The sequence below is a fragment of the Capra hircus genome, chromosome 7, assembly GCF_001704415.2.
Source record: "Capra hircus breed San Clemente chromosome 7, ASM170441v1, whole genome shotgun sequence".
NCBI classification, from domain to species: Eukaryota; Metazoa; Chordata; class Mammalia; order Artiodactyla; family Bovidae; genus Capra; species Capra hircus.
Genome location: NC_030814.1, coordinates 97,876,625 through 97,891,176, shown reverse-complemented (window position 1 = coordinate 97,891,176; position 14,552 = coordinate 97,876,625). Strand labels below are relative to the sequence as shown.

General features: G+C 59.6%; 1 protein-coding gene across 7 annotated transcripts in view; it reads left to right on the top strand.

Moving 5' to 3' along the window:
- Positions 1-14,552, top strand: part of NFIX (nuclear factor I X) — a 98,176-nt gene that overhangs the window by 59,797 nt on the left and 23,827 nt on the right. The window lies entirely within an intron of this gene.

The following is a 14,552-nucleotide window of genomic DNA, read 5'->3' as shown; positions in this document are numbered from 1 at the left end:
TGCCGAGCCCTGTGAGCTCGGGACTCGGCTTTCGCTCCCACCAAGCCAGGCTCCTGTCACCACACCCCAGCCCCCTCATCCGCAGGGCTCTGACCCTTCCCAGGCTGAGCAGTGTGTGTTGAGGCCGGTGTTGGGGGGGCATAAGCTAGAACCAGTAGTGTCTTAGAGTCCTGTGGGTCGGGGTAAGAGTGTCAAGAAGCCGTCATTTGGCAGCCCACTGTGGGGTATTTCCAGGTGGCGCTAGTGGTGAAGAACCTGCCTGCCAATGCAGGAGATCCGGGTTTGATCCCTGGGTCAGGAAGATCCCCTAGAAGAGGGCAGAGCAGCTCCCTTCAGTATGCTTGCCTGGAGAATCCCATGGACAGAGGAACCTGGCGGACCTCAGTTCATAGCATTGTGCAGAGTTGGACACGGCTGAAACAACTTAGCACGCATGCGCTCTGGAGTGAGAGACGCCGGTGTGTGCACACTGTTAGGCCTGCCTGGTTGTGGCCCAGCTAGGTGGGGCAGGGGGCGCCATCTCACCAGTTAGAAGGTCAGCTGGGCGGCAGGGTCCCTGGGGAGGGTGGCCTTGCTCCCTCCCCACCGAGGCCACATCCACACTACCTGGAAGCCTGGGCCTCTCTGCCCCACCTCCCACTTTTTTCCTTTTTCCCTTTTAGCAGCTTATAAACATCCTTCTTCCATCTTTTTGGCTCTGTTCCCAGAAGGGGGCTGTTCAGGGTTCCTGGAGGGCCAGGGAGAGAGGCAGGCTTCCTGGGTCAGAAGGAAGAAGGGCTGCTGGAACTGGGTCCCCCCACCCCCACCAGGACAGCTACAGGTGACCCCAGGAACAGGGGAGGGGGTTGACCTGGGCTGGGGTTTAGCTGGGGACACCTAAACTCCTGCTTCTCTGGCACCCCCAAACAGGAGGGTGGTCTGATGGCTAGAGCAGTGCAGGACTTTTGCTGGCCTCTGGGGGCTGAGCAGGGCATCTTCCCAGGGGTCTGCACCCAGGCAAGTCCCCATCTCTCCTGTGGGCTTCACCTCCAGCAATGTAGAACTCAGGCTTCTTTCAGGACCTGGGCATGACTTCTGGCTCCTGACTTTTAAAGAGTGAAAGCTCTGAGCTTTCTCTACCTGTCCATGGGCTCCGCCCACTGCTATACTTCCTAACACCCCAATGCTTTATTAAACCATTGCTGAGCCCGAGTAGCTCTAGACCTCCTCTGGCCAGATGGGTAAGGTAGGGAGACTATCTCAGGAGAAAGAACGAGACCCGAGACACTTGGGAAGCCAAGCACTCTGGGACTTAAGCCCCAAGGGAGAGAGGTGAGGTGAAGTCCTGGTTGTAAATACACAGATTGTGGTTATCAACAGATGCCCAAGAGCAGTGGGTTCCACCACTGCCTTCGGGGGCGCTTGGCCATGGGGAGGCATTTGGGGCTGTCCCAGCTGAGGGGGCCATGATGCTGCTGGCACCTAGGGGGTGGAGGCCAGAGACACCTCCTGCTGTTGCACAAGAAGGGTCCATGGGGTGGGGGTTGAGAACCCTGGTCTGGAGTTTGGCTTTCTAAAAAGATGTAGGTACTCACTCTCCCTGAGCCGTTCTGCCCCACCCCTGTCCTGCCCCTCACCGTTTGCATCCGCTTATCTTCCTCCTCCACCGTCTGGATTCACACATCCACATGTGTGCACACAGGCACACAAGCTCGCAGCTCCCGAGATTCAACACATTCGGCTTTTCACATGCTCTCGAACACACAGAAAAATCTGGGAAGTCTGTCCCGCACTTAATTGAATTAAAGGACTGGGGTTTGGCAGGACACTGTGTATCTGAGCTGCAGCTTCTTCTAGCCGATCTGGTGCCATACAGGACAGTCCAGGCTCCCTGAGATTCCAGCTGCTGCTGCTCCTCTCCCCTCTCCTTCCCCCACTTCCTCGCCTGGGGAGGGCGAGGTCAGCAACACCTTACTCTTCTTCCCTTTTGTCACTGCCTTGCCTTCCACTGCTGCTGGTTGAGGGGTGGGGGCGGGTCTGGGGCCTCCAGTAGAACAGGTACCCCCCTCAGCATGAAGCCAGGGCACTGTCTGGAGCACAAGGATCTAGCCAGTCCCTCCTTCCAGGATTTCTGCTGCCGGGGGCCTGGGGTAGGAGCTGGAGAGGGCTGCTGGGTGGAAACTTCTTGGCCAAGTGTAAAGCCGCCAAGTTCTGCCTGAAAAGTCTGAGGCTTGCATCCCTGCTGAGTGGCTGGGAGCCTGCGTAGACAGGGTCAGGGTGCCCGTGGTGGGCACACATCGAGTGACACACAGGACAGCCACCCCTCAGGTTCCCTGTCCAACTTGGGCTGTTAGAGGGGCCGGGGGGGGGGGGGTGCGGCACGTGTGCTGCAGAGCAAAGGGATGCTCTTTACTTTCCCTCCCTCCCCACCCCTCTGCTGTCTCTCCATCAGCAGCCCCCCTTTATGAGCCCACTCCGGCCCCTTCATGGGGATCAGATGGAGTGACTTCAGGCGCTGCCTCTCCTCTGAGGGCAACCACAGCACCAGAGCCCAGCCTTCGCTTTGAGGAAGACCTGCAGGAGCCACCCTTTCCCAGAGCCCAAGGGCATTGGAAAGTGCTCATATCTGGAATAGGCACACAGGAAACCCTGGGGCCTCGCTGTGGGTAAGAGGCACCTGGTCAGTCAGCCTGTGCCTCCTGGAGCACCATCTTCTAGCACGAATCACCTCCTTTGCTCATCCCTCGGTGGGGGTCCAGCTGTGTGCAGAATCTGTCCCCCGGACCCCACAGTTAAAGAACAGCCTGGACAAGATGCTAATGTCGGGCATCAGGGTCATCCAGGGGCCCATCGGAGGAGCCCAGCCCTGCCCCACATGTGTGACCCTTGGTGCTTGGGCAAGGCAGAGGGTAGGGAGCAGCCCTTCCCCATCTGCTGGGCTGTTGCACTGGCTGGGAGGAGGACTGAGGGGACAGAGAAGTAGCTGGGCCCAGTCCGGGGGCCCTGAGAAGCGATCTGCGCTGCCCAGGGTCAGGGGGGAGGGGGCAGGCGGGCCTCACCTCGGCTAACCTCCCTGCAGAACAAAGGGGCCTTTCTCCACGCCTGCCCCGGGAGGGTGTGCCTGCCCGACTGCTGCCACCGCTGCTCGAGTGCTGGCCTGTGTGGAGGTTTTTTTTTCCTTCCCGACTTTTCTCCATTTCTATCCCTCTTTTTGGTTTCTGATCTCTGACTTTCCCTCTTTTTGGTTTCTGATCTCTGACTTTTAGTCTCCATTTTTAACTTTTTGAGAGAGATGGAAAGAAAAAAAAAAAGAAGAAACCTTCCTCTCCAAACGTTTATCAGGCGCAGAGGCAGGTCTGTGTTGCCAAAAGGTGGGGGCGTCGTGGGCGTGTTGGGAACACTCCAGGGGTCACGCAGCCGCAGACTAGCCCACATCCAGGGCAGCCCCACGCTGGGGGAGGCAGGCCGGGGCTCAGAGCGGCGGCGGCGGCGGCTCAGAGCGGGCCTGAGCCCACTGGATTACCCCTCCCAGCCGTGCACCTGGCAGGCCCCCCTCTACCTCCTGCTTCTCCTCACTAGCCCATTCCCGGCCCCCTTGCATCCGGCCCCCGCTCCGCAAGCTGTTCCTAATCAATGAGCGCGGGAAGTTCGGCCCTCCTGTCTCATCACGGGATGTGCTTGGCAGCGGCCGCAACCAGAGCTGCCGCCTCGGGCCGCACAACACGGGGTCCGAGGGGCCCAAGCGCGGCCGCGTCCTCCTGGTGCCAGCTCGGACCTTGCCGTTGTGCAAGGGGTTCCCTGGCCCCTGCAGCCCGGGGCAGACTGCGCGCAAGTTCGCCGCCGCCTCGGGGCCGGCCGCAGCCTGCCGAGAGCAGCTAGTGTTAACTCGCTGTGCCACCTAGCTGCCGAGTCGGGGAGTGCAGCACACCGCTCTCCGGGGGTGCGGATCCCTGAGCCCCACAGCCCTGGGAAGTCCCTTCAGAGCCTTGTGAGTGGGGAATTTGGCACCTGCCAGGCTTGTAGGAAATGGCAACCCACTCCAGTGTTCTTGCCCGGAGAATCCCAGGGATGGTGGAGCCTGGTGGGCTGCCGTCTATGGGGTCACACAGTCAGACACGACTGAAGTGACTTAGCAGCAGGCTTGTAGGATCGGTATCATTTTGCCCCCTTAGCGGCTTGAATTGTCCCAGCCCTGAGTCTGGGGAGCTGCCTCCTACACCAGCCACTGTACTCCGTGCAGAAGATGCTGCTCCGCTCTTCTTTAGTATCCCCGCTGACCCTGAAATATAGTCCCAGAAGCTGGCCCCCTTACCCCATCAGTAGCTCTCTATGTGTGCTTGGGCGCTTTATAGTGCATAAAACCTTCCCGCTTCATTCACTGTAAAAACTCCTGCTCACGTCTCCCTGTGCCCTCTGAGGCAAGCCTGGGGTTGTGTTGCACAGATACAACACAGGAGGCCCAGGAGACACACTGGGGGCCTAATAACAGCAGGTCTAGAATTTGGACCCCAGGCTCCTTTTTCCAAGCCCAGGGCTCCTTCCAGCAGCCAGAGAGGTCTCAGCCTTCAGGGAGGTCACCCACCTGCCCACCGACTCAACCCTGCCTGGGACCTTAGGGCTCCGAGTTGGAGGTTGGCAAATTAACAAATTCCTCATGTTTTGTCTGGGCAGCTCTGGATGGTGGCCTCCAGGGTGGGGAGGCCTGTGAGAGCGCTCCTCTGCCCTTCCCTTCTCAGGGAGACTCTTGTTTCTTCCTGTGGTCAGTCCAGAACTCGGGCATGAAGGCCAGTGTGTCCAGCCCTGCATCCAGACCCAGTTGGGCTTTACAGGAGTGTTAGCTGTTTTAGGTGTTCCCAATCAGTTCCTTGGGTATGTGTGTCGAGGTTTGGGACTTCAGAAAAGATGTGCTCTCAGGAGAGGCGAGGGGCCAGCTAGTTGTCTCCTGGATGGTCCGTGTGCCCCTCTGTCCATGGGATTCTCCAGGCAAGAATACTGGAGTGGCTGGCCATGCCCTCCTCCAGGGATCTTCCCAACCCAGGGATTGAACCCGCGTGTCCTGCACTAGCAGTGACCTTACGCTGAGCCACCTGGAAAGCCCGCGTGGTCTATGTAGCTGGAACGATTAGAGGGTTTCTTTGAGTCTTCCACTCAAATTACACTTTCAGGTGTGGGGGAGACTGTAATGAACAAAACACTGAGAGGCCTTGGACTTGAGGGCCTGATGGTCTGGTGGGGCACTCCTGGTCAGAAATCCCCAGCCTGGAAGATCTGGTGGTCAGGTTCTTAGGTCTCTCATGCTGTCCAAAATCAGAGTCCAAGTCTGACTCCCCCACACAGGGCAAGCCCCTGCCAGAGGAGCCTCCTCCAAGGTTACCAGCCTGGGTACTGGGTGCTCTCGGGAGGCTGAGGAAGCTAGAGCACCTGAGGGTGGGAAACAGGTGGCCTCTGTCTGCTTCTGCTTCCCAGAGGAGAACAGAAGTAGGTGGGCTCTTCTTCTCCAGGCCCCCAGGTCCCTGGATGGATTCTCCCAATGAAACCAATGAAAGGGGCGGTGGGAGGCGGGGCGGGACAGGATTCTGCTCACAGTTAGAGAGAGAGGGGGAACGTGGAGTGCAGGGAGGCCAGGGGCACTGATGCTCCCCGACTTCCACCATCCTCTGGCCTACCCAGCTGCCTCTCCAATGGGCGAAGAGGCTCCAAGTGCAGAGGCCTCCCCTGCCCAGGGCTGAAAGTGGGTTTCCTAGTCCTGGGGAGTTGATCTTCCCAGTTTCTTTTCCTGGTCAGGTATTCCTTCTCTTCATCTCCTCCTTTACCCAGAACATTGTGAAGAGTGGGTGGGTAGGGTTCCTGGGCCTGGAGTCTCCCCAGCCCCTCACCTTGTCCAGCACCCTACAGACAGATGCTGGTAGCTAGGTGCAGACCAGGCAGTTGTGTTCATGAAGCCACTCCTGGGTAATTCTAGGAAAATTTTCTCCCCTTTTGTTTTTGTTTTTTTAATGTATCATTTCCTCCTTTGCTTCCTCTTTCTCTCTCTGCTTTTCCCCCTTTTCCCTGCCTCTCCTCTAACCTTCTATTTCTCTGATTTTTTGAGGGGGGGGGGCACATTTCATGCAGAATCTTAGTTCCCCAACCACGGATTGAACCTGTGCCCTTTGAAGTGGAAGCGCAGAGTCTTAACCACTGGATTGCCAGAGAATCCCCTCTGATTCTTTCTATAGCAGACTTCTTTCTTTGAACTACTTGGCTTTGACTGATTTTCTGTCTTGGTCCCTCCCTCTCTGTCTGTTAGTTTTAATTTTGTCTTTTTGTCTGTTTCTTGCTCTTGGCTCCACTGCCTCCTTCCCTTACATTCCTACTTGTCTCAGAAATGTCCCTCAGGTGACCTCTGGAGCCTTTGCCTCCCCTTTCTCATCCCCAGTTGGCATTAGCAGCCAGAGGACTCTGTCCCTTTACAAATAATTAGACCAAGGGCAAGTGTATTGGGGGGTTGGGGGAGAAGGTGACGCCTGGCCCTGGGAGGTAGGGACACTATTAATAGCCCTAAGAGCAGCTGGGGGTGGGGGTGGCTGTCTGGCCGGGCTGGGGCAGCTCAAAGGGCCAGAAAGGGCAGCACTGGAAATGGAGTGGCCGGGGCAGGGGAGCCGCTCTGCGGGCCCCTGACCTGGACACGGCCTCTCTGCCACGGCCCTGCCTTCTCTTGATGTGGAGGGCATTCTCCACTATCAGTTTCTATCCATCAGGTTGGAGAGGGAGGAGAAGCGTCAGGGCCGGGGGGCCACTTTTCTGGGCCCCCAGCATCACATGACGCCTGGCCCCAGGCCCTCTCAGAAATGTTGGCTCCTGCTGCCGGCTGAGTCGTGGCACCAGCCTGTGCTGCCAGGAGAGGCACCCGGCCGCTTGTGTGGCCATGCCTGTGCCCCAGTGTCCTCAGCTCCCCGTATGCCCAGCGCCGAGCTAGGGTGGGCAGGGCTTTGCGCTCAGCATCCTCAGCATCCTCAACATCCTGGGGCACAAGTCTCTCTCTGCTTCCCTGTTAGCCTTGCCGTCCCTGACTGTTTCCAATGTGATGAGTGTCCTGGGACTGCGGCCGTTGTATTTGGGGAGAGATGTATGTGTAGAAGGCATTCTGCTCTGCCCTTTATTTCCCAAGAAGGCTCCCTGCCCCTCTTTGCAGAGGGTAATGGGTCGAGTCTTGAGGGAGCCCCTCTGCCCACTGGCAGTGGTCTCTGGGGTGAGATATCAAGAACCATCATCTCGAGTGCACTCGATGAATCATAAAGAGTATGAACTTCAGTGGGAGGGGAGCTGTGGGTTAGCCACAGCGTCCCCACCGAGTTGGCATTTGAGCTGAGCCCAGAGTAGGGTTTTAGCTGAACCCCTACTGTGAGCCGGGCCCTGGACTAATTTTCTCACTTATTCCTCAGGCAGGAAGCCCAGGGGGCAGGCGGCATCTCCATTTTACAAATGAGGAGACAGTTCAGAACTTGGCTGGGACCACTGGGCCCATAGGTTCGAGAGCATGGATGTGAACTTGAGGGAGCCCTGCTCCACTTGGTGGGCTGGCCCCCTCCTCCCTCCATTTCCCCTTGCCCTTGGTGTGCCCCCCTTTCCCCTCTGTCCTGCAGAAGGATACCTCCCTGGATGGGAGGGGGTGCCCTCAGGGTGGCTTGAGGTGGAGGGCTCAGGGTGGAGGCAGAGGCAGGCCTGGGACCCTGCCTGCCTTTGTCTCACCCCAGGTCCCTCCCTTTACGGGAGGGGCTGTCTCATTTTCATTCCCTCTCTGTGTGAATTCTGCTCAGATGGGACTTCCTAGCCCCTGGACATCTCTGGAACATCCAGGGTGGTGTTCCTGCTCAGCCCTGGGCGTGCACGTCCACCCTGCAGACAGCCACGGAGCCCTGACATCTGGGTTACTGGGACCAGTGTCGGGTCTCCTGCGAAGGGCAGACCCAGGAGGAGCCTGCAGGCCCACATGCAACCCGCCCCCCCCCCCTGCCCCCAGTGCTGCTGTGAGTGGGGGCGTCTCATTTGTTAGCTACTGGGCCAGACTTGGAGAGGCAGCTGACAGGCTGATGGTCCTGGACTCTTTCCCTCCATCAGCCGCTGGGTGCTTCGCTCTGCACCGGGCTGTCCCTCCTCTCTCCTTCGCTGCACATTCTCTGCCATGCCTGGGGGAGGAGCAGCTGGGCCCCCAGCCCCCATGCTCCAGTGCCCAGGCCCCGGCTCTAGCTCTCCCTGGTCTGGCGCAGTGCTGACGGTTTCCCCTGGCAGGTGCAGGGCAGAGAACGCTGCGCAGCTCACACCAGGGAGCAGCCTCGGGGCTTGGAGCCACCTGCCTGAACCCAGCCTTCAGATCCACTCTGCTACTCCTCTGGGCACCGCATAAGCCCCTGGACTTGCCTTCTCCTCCCTTCCGCCAGCTCCCCTGCCAGGCCGTAGCCCTGCTGTAGCCAGACTCGGCCCTTGCTCCCTAGGGGACCCCCATGGCAGCTGTGGAGGCAGGGTGGGTTGAGGAGGAAAAGCAGTGCCACCGGGTCAGAGATGAGAGCAGAGGGTCCCGTCTTGAGTCTATTGGTTCCGGCCTGCCGGATCCCTGTGGCCTGACCTGCTGTCCCCACCCCCACCCCCAATGGCCTTCCTTGAATCTAGGCCCCAGGGGCAGCTGGGGCGGATCTAGACCACGTGTGTGTCAAGGCTGTAACTTGGTCTCTTTCTCTTTGCTGTCACTGTCTCTTCCTCCCCGCAACAGGTGACCCTAGTCAAAAGCTTGAGCCCCTTTGGCTCCATGAGGGGAGGGGAAGTGAGAGAGGAGAGGAGGGTAATGGGGCAGGGGGTAGGGACAGTCTCCCTGCCTTGCCCCTGCCCACACCCCTCACCCACAGCTTCAGAGCTGTGCTTTCTGGTCAGGCTTCTTTCTCCAGCCTTGTGGGATCTAAGATGACAGAGGAGGGAAAAACCCCAGGACGGCCCCAGGTCCTCTGAGCATACACGCTGGCTCATGGAGGTGGTTGAGGGAAATGGGGGGAAGATCGAAAAGGCCCCTGGGCCCAGCCTGGTCGAGCCCAGCCTCCTCTGTCCTCTGGCTGCCCTGCATTCCCAAGGACTTCCTCGGTCTCAAGTCTTCAGTTTGCAGAGACAGGGAGAACCCCTCTGTGACCTGTTCCCCTAGCCCCCCATCCATCTACTGCTCCCCTCCTCAGGGTGTCTCAGATTCTCAGACTTGGGTTTCAGGAGACACAATAGTTACATTCTCCAGCTCTGATTGCTGCAGGCCAGGCCTCAGCTCCCCTTGAGATTGGGTTTCTCCTGCCCTGGATGCTCCTCAGTTGCAAAGAGAGGGTGTGTGTGTGTGTGTGTGTGTGTGTGTGTGCAGGTGGGCAGGGGGAGGAGGTGTGCCACACTGGGCAGGGCCAGGGATCAGCTCCAGAACTGGTCCTTCAGAGTATGGCACCCCCAGAACACAGCACACCCTTGCCTGCTTCTCCAACCTCAGGCCTGGGGAGAGCTGGGGGAGGGGAAGGGCAGGCATGCCTAGAGGGCTGGCCTCCCCACCAACCCTCAAAGGCCAATGGTCTGGATAGAGCCAAAGGAGGTTCCTCTTAGCAGTGAGCGTGCTGACCACCGCTCTCGGCACACCAACTCACGCCATCCCTGCTGGACAGCATCAGATGGTTGGTGGCATCTGTGTGTGTGTGTGCGTGTGTGCGTGTGTGTCTGGATGTAAAGCAAATGCGCGCCCTAGTACATACACGTGCCTGGGTACGCATGTGTCGGTGCGGTTGTGCCTGCGCGCCCCTCTCAGCCCCCCCAAAAAATGCACTCAGTCTGTGATGTGCGTGGGGGCAGCCAACCGGTGAATTGCATGTGGCCTGTTTCTCGGAGAGAAGTTCTTTGGGGAGGGCGCCGAGGCGGAGCGTGTGCTGCCGTGAGCAGGAATCCCTCCCTCACCTAGCGGGAGCCATAAATATCTCCCTGTCTATGGCTGGGAGTATATATATTAAAAACATGCTGTCAGTTGGAGTTTATGTGTGATTCTGGGCTCCTTCTGGCTGCTGGAGCTTCCCCTCTTACAGCTCTGATGAAGAGGCAGAGGCCTCTCCGAAGCACACACGTGTGCACACGCACACACTTGTGCAAACAGGCAGGACTGGGAGATGAAAGGGGCCCAAAGAGAGGGAAAGCGAGGGAGAAGGAAGGACAGAGAGAGGGGCATGGAGCCAAGACAGAGCAACATGAGACCAGAAATAGGATTCCAGAGGGAAAGGCGAGGAGCTGAAGAGAGGAAGTCGGGGGCTTTAATAACTGAGCAGAGGTAGAGAATGATGGGGGCGAGAAGAACGGTGTTTCAGGTGGTAGGGCTGTTCCAGGAGACACAGAAGAACCCTGAGGAAGAGAGGGTCCCATGCTGCCAACCTCTGGCTGAGCCTGGCCTAGGGCGGGGTGCTGCACGCGGCCTCCAGTCTACAAGCGCCGACCCGGGGGTGGGGGTGACCGAAGCCGTGAGGGGATGAAGGGAGAGCAGCCTGGGACCTGAGTGCCAATCCCATTTCGGAGCCTTGCTCTGCGGAGCCCACTTGGTCCCACAGCTAGGAAGAGCCCAATTCGTCACTCACCCCCACGCAGTCCTGCCTTCTGCCCCAGGGTGTGGACTGCACGAGTACCCCGGTCCTGAGAGGAAGCCATGCAGCAGACCCTGCGCTCACACACATGTGACGTGAGCCAGCCTGAACACAGCCCTCGCCACCCTGGTGGCTTCAAGGACAAGCGGCAGCCTCCAAAATTCTCTTCATCCCCTAAGCCTGGACCAGGCAGAGGCCTGACGCCTGCACGCCCAGGCAGCCATCCTCAGACACAGTGGCTGGACTTGGTTTTGAAGCTGCATGTGATGGCTAAATGGAAAGAGGCTTAGAGCCCAGGAGGCACTGTCTGGCCCTGGGCACCAAGATGCAGGAACATGTCACCTCAGGACTGAATGGAGCTTGCGGCGCCTCTGGCCCCTCCGTCCTCTCTACAGTCTCTCCAGAAAGTCAAGGCAGTCTTTGTCCCTGAAGAGAGTTGTAGGCCTGGGGGCTGGGGTTCAGTCAGTGTGGCCCCGAGCTGGGAGTGGGTGGTTAGGGTCCCTACTGCTTCGGTTTACCAGGCTGGAGAGAAAGCCAAGGTCGGAAATGTTGCCAGGGGATGTGGCCCTGGAAGGCTGGGGAAGCCGAGTGACAGCCTCGGGGGCGTGGGCTGGGCGGGAGAGGATAAAGGATGGAGCCGGGCACCTGCCCGCCTGGTGCCAGCCAACATTTTCTCTGCCCGTCCACCGGCCCACAGGCCACCAGCTGGCCCATTGTCCCCAGTGAGAAAGCAGACACTGGAGGGGGGCTCCCGTGTGGCAGGAGCTCACTCATGCACGCCCGCCTGGTAGGGACTGCCAGGGGACAGCCACCACGCGCTGGGTTGGGGCGAGAGGAGAAGGGGGGTGGCCAGGGGAGGCGCCCTCATGGCACAGCAGTCAGGGCTTCTCCTGTGCTGTTGGCAGGGGGCAGTGCGCGGGGCCTGCGAACAGGAGATAAAGAGTTCAGGCAGAGGGTTTTCTCTCACTAACCGTGGATTTGTGTGTTTGTTCAGCTGGTGGCTCTGATAAGCCCCATTCTGTGAGATAAAAGCCAAGCAACCATGAGGCGGGGCCTGGGGAGGGGTGTCATAAAGGGGCCTGCCTTCTCTGTCCCAAGGCCTGGGGTTACTCCCTCCCTTCCCCAGGGAGCCTCGACAGGGAAGGGGGTCAGGCACCGGGGTGTCATGCTCCTTGGGGTGCCAGCCTGGGGTCGAGCTCCTGGTCCCTAGGGGCTGTCCAGAGCAGGCCCCAGCCCGAGGCCACAGCTCCCCAGAGTGCCCATGGCTTCAGGAAGCTGGCCTGGCGGGCTCTTGCCTCTGGGTTGGGGGGCATCTCCTCGCCCTTCCCAGGAGCCTGTCCACCAGTGGCCCAGTGGCCCCCTCCCGCCGTGTGCCCACCTCCAAGCTGACTGAGTGATCAAGGGCCTGCCCCATCTCTCCCCTTACTGTCCTCTGAGGCCCGCGTCACCTCATCGGGGCAGGGGTCTAGGCGGTAAACTAACTGAGGCTCCGGCTCCGGGTCTGGCCTGAGGAGGGGCGCTCAGCCGCACTGCGCGGCTCACAGGCGGGCGGGCTCGTGCCTCTCTGCCCTTTTGCTCTGCACGGGCCAGGAGGGGGCAGGGGCGCCGCCTGGGCAAGACAGTGGAGCCCCGGCCCCAGCTGCCCCGCTGGCCGGGCCGGCGCCCCTGCCCTCGAGCCCGGGCCCAGGCTTCCAGCGTCTCTGCCTTTTGTCGCGGAGCCGGGCCGCGCTCGCCAGGGGCGGGCGGCAGGGGCAGTGCGGGGCGCCGGCGGGGCCGCCAGCCGTAAGATGGCTGCCAAGGGCTAAGATGGCTGCCAGCAGCGCCCGGAGCACCGCCTGCAGGCGCGTGGCAGCGGGCCTCGCGCGCCGGTCCCCGCTCCTGCCTGCTCCCTTACATGGCGCTAATGGTAATAACAGCAGTAACGTTTCAGGGCAGCGTCCTGGTTCAGAAGGATTTCCTGTCTGTCGCGCTCTCCTGGAGCCCCATTTGTCTCTGCCTCTATCGCTGGCCCACCTCCATCTCTTTGTCAGGTTCTCTCGTCTTTCTGTCCCCGGGCCGGGTGTGCGCATGCGCGTGGTTTTCTGTCTCCACCTGGCCACGTTTGAAGGGCTGAGACCACTCTTAATAGGATGGCCTCCTACCATCCCCCCCCTACTCCACTGTCCCTGGCCTGGAGGGCTCTGTGGGGACTGAGTTGGTCCTGGGACAAGTAGGACAAAGCCTTTGCAGCAAAGCCTTGACCGTGTGCCCCTCGCTGGGCTCCACATGCCAGTCCTGCAGCTGTGCTCTTTCTGGCTGTGAATCTGGGAAAGGACAGCCCTGAGAGACATTAGGCTTGGGGCACTGGTCCACGGAGGCTCTAAGGTGGGCCACCTACTGCCTCAACCCCTTGCCTGCTCCCTCCTGGACCAGCTAGGGCTTGAATCAGACCCAGAGAGCTGGGAAGGAGCTGAGGAGAGAGCAACAAGAAAATTCACATGCAGAGAGAGGCTGCCCTTCCCCAGGGTGTGGGAGGAAGTCCCACGGGCTCTCTCCAAAGCAGAGTGCCACCACGACAAAGAAGTGGCCTGAGATGGAATTTGCCATCCCTAAAAACGAAAAACGCTGTGAGGGTGGGTGCAAAGGGAGGTGTGGAAGGACACGCCCCAAACACAAGGGGGTGAGGGGTCCTGTTAGTTTATCAACCTCCATTTTCTTGATTTGTGACAGGATTCATTATTATTATCATTTGGAATTTTTAAAAAGTAGAGGCTGGCTAAAAAGGTACTCCCCTGATGGTCCAGTGGTTGAGTCTGCCTTCTAGTGCAGGGGATGCAGGTTGGATCCCCAGACGGGGAACTAAGATCCCAGGGGAACTCTGATGCCAGGAAACTAGCTTCACACGCTGCACCGAAGCTTCCGCGTGCCACAACCAAGACCCAACACAGCCAAATAAATACGTTAAGAAAAAAAAAGTGAAACAAGATAAAGGATGGGGGAGATGGGGCCTGAAACCATCCTGGGGGCAGCCTGTCTTTTTCCCACCGGCCACATGGATGCAAGAGGCCAGGAGCTTGGCTGAGCCATCATTGGGCCTTAGCTCTGAGAAGGCCCCAACAACTGGAGCTCTTCCTTCTTTCCCAAGTGGCTGCAGGATCCCCCCACTTCTATTTCTTGGGCCCACATCACTCTTCAGGAACCTCCTTGCTATTCACTCCCCAATGTGAGCGGTCTGACCGCAAGTTTGGTAGAGGATGGCCTCCGTGGCGACTGGGCCGGTTGTGGGGTGGCGGGTGAGACCCGGGAGGCAGGGTCGCGCCAAAGAGTGGAGCGGAGCCCTGGCCAATGGCACGGCCCAGTTTTCCGAAGCCACCCCATGTGGTCCCCCCGTGAGCAGCTGATCCTTTACTGAATGCCTGCCTTTCTCCTGCCCCACAACCTGCCCTGGCCCCCCTCCGCCACCCTCTCGCCAGCTGTCGTGCCCAAGCAAGCATTCTGGAGGTCCCCGTTGTGCCCCTGGCACACAAAGCTTCGAGGACCTGGGGGGCAGGGGCGGGGGGCTTTCCCAAGCTCAGCAAAATATTCACACACACACTCCACCCTGCCCCCAGTCCTCTGTGAGCTCCCACCGCACAATGGGCCCTTGTCTCAGGGCTCCCTCCGAGCAGCTGTGGCACTGGGGCATGAGACAGCCCAGACAGGCTGGCACAGAGCGGGCGACAGCATCAAGGCAGATCTCCCCCCTCCGTGTTGCCAGGCACTGCCTGTGTGCATAAAGGTGAGGTGGGGGTGGCGCAGGCAGGCAGCATTGGCTCTAATTAATGAAGGGAGGGAAAGGGCTGCTCCCTCTGGAGCTTGAGTGGGGTAGAGAACGGGGGACCCCTTGGGTCCAAACCAGCTGTGCAAAGGGACAGTCGGGGGCTTCTCTCCCGGGCGCCTCCTTGCCCTGACTCTTGGCCAGGGCTGTTCACTCAT